We start from the raw sequence: 8,415 nt of genomic DNA on the forward strand, positions 1-8,415 counted from the left end.
GTGGGCTACATGTCTGCTGCTACTACTCTTTTTGCTGTTTGTGACAGCGTTTTCTATGTCTTAGCTGGGTCCTGTTTTAGGAGCCTTTCCTTAATTAAGATACCACTCTATGGTTGTTAGGTCCTGAGCTGATGCTCTTCGTATCTGCCTGCTGGATGTACCAGCCCTGGACCTACCTGGCTGAAACCTTGCGTAGACTGTGGGGGTTATTGCTTTTGACTGGCCCTTATCCATGTCCTTGGACGTACAGGTGATCCAGAATTTGTGTTTGCCTCTGCTGGGCCATGATGCCATTGTAACTATCAACTGCACTCCTAGCTTGGCTTTATCCACTCTTGGCCAGTGTGTGTGGCCTCTCTATTCCTGAACAAAGGTGTTTCCACGGGCCCGCCTCTGCCTCCTCAAGCACTCAGGCACTCAGGCACCAGTGCGGGCTCACGGGCTGCAGTTTGGGCTGCTCATGGGTGTGGGAGACTTCTTTCTTCCCTGGACTCAACTCCTGTGAGTGCGTGGGCTGCCTCTCTGGGCTGTGAACCTGTGGACATGAGGAATTTTTCTTAGGGCTCTACTCCTTTCCTATTTAGAGTGGTTTGCTGTGCTCTGCCCTTCGTGGGTGCTCAGGCTGCCTCTCCGGGCTCCACCCCCTGCAGGCGCATGGGAAGCCTCTCCAGGCTCCACCCCTGTTTCCTCTGTGGATAAGCAACGCAGCTAACGCCGCAGCTGTGCCTTTCTGTCCATTTGAGGGTGCTCAGCAGGTTAGCGGGACTGTGTAATTCAGACCTCACCACTCAAAACCTGTTTCCCTGATGTGCCCCCTGCTTCTAAGTGATTCACTGTGCTGACTGCAGTAGGAGAGCCTCCGGTGGGCGAGATAATTACTTCCCTTTGCTGGTGCTGCTACTTTCAAGAAAAATAGCCACTTTAGATTTGGGGAATGAGTCAGCCAGGAATTAGAGTGGCTGTGTCTCATAATCTTTCCCTGTGCCTCCGATATTACACTCACCTCTTGCAACTCCAGTCCTCTCAGCGCCCTTCGCTTTTGCTTCCGGACCCCCAGGTAAGTGGCTGTGAAGGAGGTTTTCTGCGTGGTCCCTTGAAGACAGAGCCTGGGTCTGAGAGTTCTGTCTCTCTCCTGCAAACAGTAATCCAGCTCCTCTTTCAGCTAAATACTGTTCATTTGCCTACTCTAGTCTCTGGGTCTCCAGGCTGGTGTTCCGGTCCTGTGGCTGAGGGCCCACAACTCTCCTGAAATATCACCCACCGTGAGAGACCTCCAGGTCACTTCTTGCTTTTGAGACCTGGGCAGCCCTTTCCATGTCTCCGCCTTTCCTACCTGCTCATTGTGGTTCCTTCGGTGTTACTTGGTTATAGATTTCTCTTAGTTAGACCAAAGTTGGTTTTTCAAGATGATTGTTTCTAAGTTAGGTTGTCTTCCACTTTGGTTCTGGATGGTGGGAATTGCAACATCTGCCTACTTCATTGCCATTTTTCTATCTGTGTTCTAGTATCTCTTATATCGCAAAGCCATAGTATAGAGAGATTCCCATTTACTATTATTTCTCATTGAGGTGTTTCCAAAATGCCCTCTCAAAGAGGTGTTTCCCCAATACAGTACTTTTGGAAGCTTTTTTTTTTTTTTTTTTGCTGTAGTTGAGCCATTTTCTTCATGGTTTCTCATTCTGGCCTCTGCTGCTCTGTGATGGGCATTGACAATACTGATCCAGGAACATTGGGTTTCCTCCAGGGAACTGGTTCCAAGGCAAAATCATGGAGTAAATACTGGTTCTGAGGCTTAGTTAAGGCCTAGGACTTTGTCACAGCAATGTGAATGGGCTCCCACTAGAACAACATGCAAGATGATATTTTGTCGGGCACAGGCCTAGAAGCAGCAGACTGTACAGCACTGGGACTGGTAGAATTGGTCAAACCTCTTCAGCCTGGTTTTTCACAATTGGCCAAGCTTGTCTGGAAGGAGCTGCCAAAGATGCAGGAGTGTCCAGGAATGAATTGACTGCTATAGTTAGAGCTGGGTCAGTACCAGAACAAATAGGATTGGATAAAGCTGGCCAGCAGTGTTGGTTAAAATTGTCCGAGCTGACCTGGCAGAGGTTGGCCGAGATGAATGGACTGCAGTAGCCTGAGCTGAGTTAGATCCCAGGCAGAGTCAGCCACAGCATCCTGATGTGATGCCAGAGACTGTGGCCTGCAAGGAGCAGGTGGAGCTTGAGGCCTGTCCAAGGATGGAAAAGCCAAAGGTACCAAATTGACCTTCCCAATAGGTGGCAGCTCCTTCTCAACACTGCCGTCTGGCTTCTGGGGTTTGACTTCAGTTTTCTCAGGATCATTGGCTTCATACAGGGTATCTAGCCATGGATTGATACCTGGGAGTAGCTGGGGACCTTTGAAGTTGCTTGAGTTTCCCAGGACTTGGAAGGATGAGAGTTCCGTTTTATTATCAATCTTCTTCCTCAGAGCATGAAAAACCTGCACAGACTGCAGCATGTGCATACCTAGGTGGCTTCCAGGCTTTTTGAAGGTTCTTGGATCATCATCTCAGGTTGATTTTTTCTTCGCTTCATCTTGGGAATGGTTGGCTTCTCTTGTGCCTTGACTTTTTCTCTGCTTCTTTGCAATATTCTGCTTTCCTTGGGTTTTTTTCTTTGGTTCTTTTTGTCTTTTCCTGCTCGTGGCCATTATGTGTGCTGAGCCTGCTGGATGCCCGTTTCTGAGGTTTGCTGTTGGAATCCTTGGCCATGTTTTCAGAAGCCCCATCACTGGCTGCAGCCTTGCACATCCCCACTTCTCCCACAAGCACATAGTCAGGGCAGTCGGGCTCGAATTTGGCCTTGGGAGCATCACTGTTAGGCTCAGAGGCTGTACATTTGTTCCTCCTGGCTTGAACAGAGGAAACCTGTGTGACACTTGACCTTCTCTGCACTTCATTGAACTGGATGGCTCTGGTGTCTTCGGTTTTGCTTACCATGGGACTTTTAGATTGATCTAGATCATCCAAGGAACTTAACTGCTGTGGAAGGTAAATATCCTCCTCTAGTGCAGCGATGTCTGCCAAACCATCATTAAGCTCAATCCCATTTTCAAATGTCTGTTGATCCACTAGACTCAAGCTATTGTTTTCCAGCCCAGTGCTTTCACAGCCCAGGTGCTCCTCTTGGCCAAGTGGATCTACGCATGCCAGGAGCTGGTGGATATCTGGGATTTCTAAAGGGAGCAGTGGAGGATTTGGTTTTCTGTTGGAATTTGATATGTATCCAGGTGCTTTGAAAGCTTGGTTTTAATATAATCCCATTTTTGCTCTCTTTTTGTTCCTGGCTTTGAGCTGGAGGTAGTGACAGGAGATCACTAGAGCTCTGGACTGGAATCATTGAAATGTCCCCTAAATCAGGTGAAGGGTTAGTCTCAAGTATGTGGACATTTCTATTAATGCAACACTTGGGGATTTCTGGAGTTGGTGGTAGACAGAATGTTTGACTTGGAGGTTGCAATCCCAGGGAAGTCTCCATCACTACAAAGGAATCGAGGAGAAGTCAGTCAGTTTGTGTAAGTATAATGCTGTGCCTACCAACAATGCAGCAATCATGCCCCTTCCAACAATGAGACAGGCATTTCTACTAACTCCTCTTATGGATTAGAAGAGTGCCGTGCACTAAGAGATAGGAGGAAAATGTTCTAGTTCTTACTGATCACCGTTTGATGTCTTATTTCATGGTTTTCTTTGTGTTTCACAGGCTTGTTGTAAGTCACATAAGAAGTGAGGATGGTTTTTAGTTTGTTTTAAAAGCGTAGCATTCTCAATGGAATTCCTTTAATTCTCTCCACTTCCTTGAGTGAAGATGAACACTTCATACCACAGAGTAAGAGAGAGAAGGGAGCCCTTCCTGATGAAATACATAAAGAGTGATCTATTTTTAGTGTGCTTGCTGGACAATGTCTTGGCCAGGAACTCCAGACAACATAGTTGTGCTAGTAGAATGCTGGTAAAGGTGGGCACTTCCCATGAGTGGCTGGAAAGAGGTGCCGAGGCTGATGGCTGTAGCTTTGCTGAGCTTCCAGCTGGAGTAGAGACCCCAAAGATATTGAGACACTTCTTTTTAGGGAAGCTGCATTGCTTACTACCGGAAGAGAGCCTCAGAGAATTTGAAGTCGCAAGTAACAGTGAATATTGGAAAGTCTATGTATGAACAAGAGGGTGGTAAAAATAATCAGTGAGATTGATAAACTCTCACTATGTTTGAAGAAAGGCATTGTCTTAAGCTTGTTGCTATCATAAAGCCTCTAATTACAGTCATCTTTGAGATATCAAAAATCCATCCATTTTTGATGGTCCTGAAAGCTGGAGGAGTTTTCTGCCCTGTATCAATTGCCTGCGCTCCCAATGTGGACACAGAGTGCAGAAGATGCAAGGGGTGTGGTTCCTACTCTGTCCTCTAGGCCTGATACAACCACTCGCTGCCCTTTCTGCCTTTCCCTTGAGCCTGCACTAGTATTGATGTGTCTGCTCTTTTTTGGAATTGAAGCATTTTGCAACCAAGCATTGTAGAGAGCTTCTGTTCTAACATTTTTATTATATGAGTGAGGCAACTGAGTCTCAAACAAGTGAGATAGACTTGTTCATTTTCTTTCATTATGGTACTATTATCACCATATTACATAATCTCAGGATTCGACTTTTCTGCTGGGACTCTGCTCTGAGCCCAAAACTGAGTGCAATACAACTTCTAATACAGATGCTTTTTTATTCTTTAGAAAATAGTGTGATCTTCAGCGTCTCATTTGGCTCTCACAGTTTTTATGCTTTTGTCTTGAATTCCCATATAGGCAGTTAGTTGATAAATTTAAAGGGTACCCTGACCAAGATGTGGCACAGTGGGTGGAGCGTCGGGCTGGGACACGAAGGATCCAGGTTTGAACTCCGAGGTTGCCGTCTTGAGTGCAGGATCATCCAGGCTGAGCGCGGTCTCACCAGCTTGAGTGCTGGGTCACTGGCTTGAGCGTGGATTCATAGACATGACCCCATGGTCACTGGCTTTAGACCAAGGTTGCTGGCTTAAGCATGGGTCACTCACTGTGCTTTAGCTCCCAGCCCCTGTCAAGGCACATGGGAGAAAGGAATCAATGAGCAACTAAGGTGCCCCAGTGAAGAATTGATGCTTCTCATCTCTCTTTCTTCCTTTATGTCTTTCCTGTCCCTCTCTCAGTCTTTCTCTCGCTGTCAGAAAAAAGAATATAGAAGAATCTAGAGATATACTAATATAAAAGATAGGCAAGAATGTCAGAATAATTCAGAAAAACATTAGTATACCCTAAAAGTGACATTTCAAATTAGTGGGACAGATTCACCAGTATACTGTGATGCATATATTTTGAAGTATAAGGAGTTTTCTGGTAGGATACACAGCATGGACAATGTAGTGTCTCTAAGAGAGGAGGGAAATCAGTGTCTGGGGATGTTCGGGGAAAGGGTGAATTTTCACTAAAGAAACATTTGTACATTTCTGTGTTTGTGTCATGTCACTCTTTTACATCTGAAGTCTGTAACTGAACAACGTAAACCTAGGTTCAGGTATCTGTTACAAAAAAAATAAATAAATAAGTCTCCTGAGATTGGTGCTGGTGTAAAAGGAAAGTGGTTTATTCAGGTGCCACAACCTGAGAGAATGGTGGACTTCTGTCTCAGACACCATCTGGTTTTCCTGTTCAAGCCCATGGCTCTTATGCTGGCATGGAGGGGGATATATAGTTTTTATCCAATTTTCTTGCTAGATTTTGACATACTAGGGTCCTGTGAATGCACAGGTATGTTTCTAGGTTTCAGTTCATTCTTTGAAAGAATATTTTCTTGCACGATCTTGGTCAATATCTGAGACTCCTTGGTGCTCCCTGATTGTCTATGGCAGTGGTTCTCAACGTGTGTGCCAGGACATACTGGTGCACCCTAGAATATTTCGAGGTGTGCCTTATGAGATTCCAGAGAAATATGTGCCTATTGGGGGCCAAAAATCCAACAGGGTTTTTGGAGTTTAGATTTTTGTGGGACAGAGGTGTGGGGAATTGGCCATAAGCTGACAGTCTACCCAACCCCCCACCTCACTTGCCTGATTAGGTTGCAAAAGGCTGTTAAGCTGTGGAGCTGAATTGTTTACACTACCCTTCATGTTCCCCGGAAAGACTGGAGGCAAGATTCTTCTAGCCCTTGTTTGGTGTCAAGTTAAGATGATATGTATAGTGGGTGTTTTCTGCATTCAACACAATTAAGAGTAAAAAGAGAGTATTTCTTCAATGTATTGACGAGGAAATGAGAGTTTCCCTTTCACATATATGTCCAAACATTGAAGAAATCTCTAGGACACATCAAGCTCATGTTTCTCATAAACACAAGAATAAAAAATCTTAACATGTTCATACCAGTACTGCCAAATTTACTAAATCTTACTGAGAATGTATCTACATATGTATAAAAAAGATAACTTTATTGTCATGTTCTTATTTTTTAAGCCTTATTTTTTATGAATTCTAAAAAGCATAACTAAAAAATGTTACATAAAAGTGTTTTTTTAATGTCAGAATAAATTTACTTTTTTAATATTTATTTCATTTAATTATGGTAAAAGCATGCATGTACTCTGTATTTTTTCTTTATTATTTGACTTAATTATTATAACATTTCTCAGAAATTTGTATATAGTATGCCTACAGTTATTTGTAGGATTTTAAATGCGCCCTGACTTCAAAAAGTTTGAGAACCACTGGTCAAGGGTACAGTCTGACTGCTTGTGTTCAAACCCTAGCCCCCCAATTTCTAGCTCTTAATCTTGGGCAAATACTGGACACTCTCCAAGCTTATCTTCTTATCTGTGAAATGCAGTAAAAAATTTACCTGGTGCTTCCTGGCACCAAAAATACTCTCAATAAATGTAAATTACTGGTTGAAACAGCTAGATGTCCATCAACTTATGAATGAATAAACAAAGTGGTAGATCTGTTCAACAGAATAGTATTCAGTCATGAAGAGGAGTGAGGTAGTGACAGACACTACAACTTGGATGAACTTTGACAATATGTTAAGTGAGAGAATCGGACACCAAGGTCACACACTCTATTCCTTCACATATATGAAATCACCAGAAGAGACACATCCAGAAAGACAGAGGACTAGTGGTCACCAGGGGCTGGAGGGAGGAGAAAACTAAGAGTGACAGCTAACGGTAAAGTGAGGATCATTTTCAGCTGATGAATATTTTAAGCATTAGCTTGAACTGTGGTTGTGCAGTGGATAGAATATTAACCTGGAATAGTGAGGTTGCCAGTTTGACACCCTGCACTTCCCAGGTCATGGCACGTATACAAGCAGTGAACAACTTAGTGAAGTAATTATACTTCTTGCTTACCCACCCGCGCCCCTCCTCTCTCATTAAAACCTTTAACAAAAATGTTATAGGTTAGAGAACGATGATGAAAAAATATATAATGATGATAGTTACACGCGCTTGTAAGTGTACTAAATGTACTGAATTGACTTTTTAAAATAATGAATTTTATACTGTGCAAATTACATCTCGATAAAACAATTTTTAAAATGGAAATGACCTATTTCCCTGTGGTAATTTTTCCATCTCTCCCTGCCCTTATTCCTTTCCCTTTTATGAGCCCCCAATTCTCGGCCACCCTCACTTCCTCCCACTTCCCCAGCAGGCCACTCTAGGAGCACCTCTAATCTGATACTTGCGACCTATGGCTGTTCACACAGAGACCCAATGCGCATGCACACCTGTGGTTTTGGCCCTGTGGGAATGAATATATCCCGCGAACTTTATGGTGGGTTTTGCTTGAAGGCAGCACTTAGACAAGGCGGCAGTTGCAGCTGGGTCATGGAGGGATCCCTGGCTGTCCCTTAAGTTAATATGTAGGCTTCTGAACCTGGATGTCTCCACCAGTAACCACTGGATGTTGTGCTCTGAAAACCAGGTTGGCCACCTCGGGCACTTGCAAATACTGGAGACTTTGGAGACTGGCTTCAAATTGAGGTATTGCTTTACCTCATGCAGTGTAACCTCAGCCCATTGCTGAGCCTCACAGGTAAAATGGCACAGCGATGCTCGGCCGTGTGTTGTGAAGGGTAGCTGAAGGACTGCATTAGAGGGCCTCCTGCACTGATGTTGAGTAGATAGTGATTTATATCCCAACCCTGTTCTGGGTGGGCCTCCTACTATAGCAGTTCCCTTGCCTAGGCCCCTGATATCAGCTGCCCCTGGATAACTAGGTAGATTCCCCTGCTTTGTATTCCTCTTCCACAACTATAATCACAGGATTGGGCAACCCCAATCTTATGGAAATGTATGTGTCCTGAATCTCTTTTCTTAAATACTTGTCTGATGCTCAAGGGACATAATGCCCACC

General features: G+C 44.2%; 1 pseudogene; it reads right to left on the reverse strand.

Moving 5' to 3' along the window:
• Positions 1–1,650: 1,650 nt before the first annotated feature.
• Positions 1,651–8,152, reverse strand: LOC136318347 (uncharacterized protein C2orf78-like; annotated as a pseudogene).
• Positions 8,153–8,415: the final 263 nt, after the last annotated feature.

This window comes from Saccopteryx bilineata, unplaced genomic scaffold (assembly GCF_036850765.1).
Source record: "Saccopteryx bilineata isolate mSacBil1 unplaced genomic scaffold, mSacBil1_pri_phased_curated manual_scaffold_49, whole genome shotgun sequence".
In the NCBI taxonomy this organism is placed as follows: domain Eukaryota; kingdom Metazoa; phylum Chordata; class Mammalia; order Chiroptera; family Emballonuridae; genus Saccopteryx; species Saccopteryx bilineata.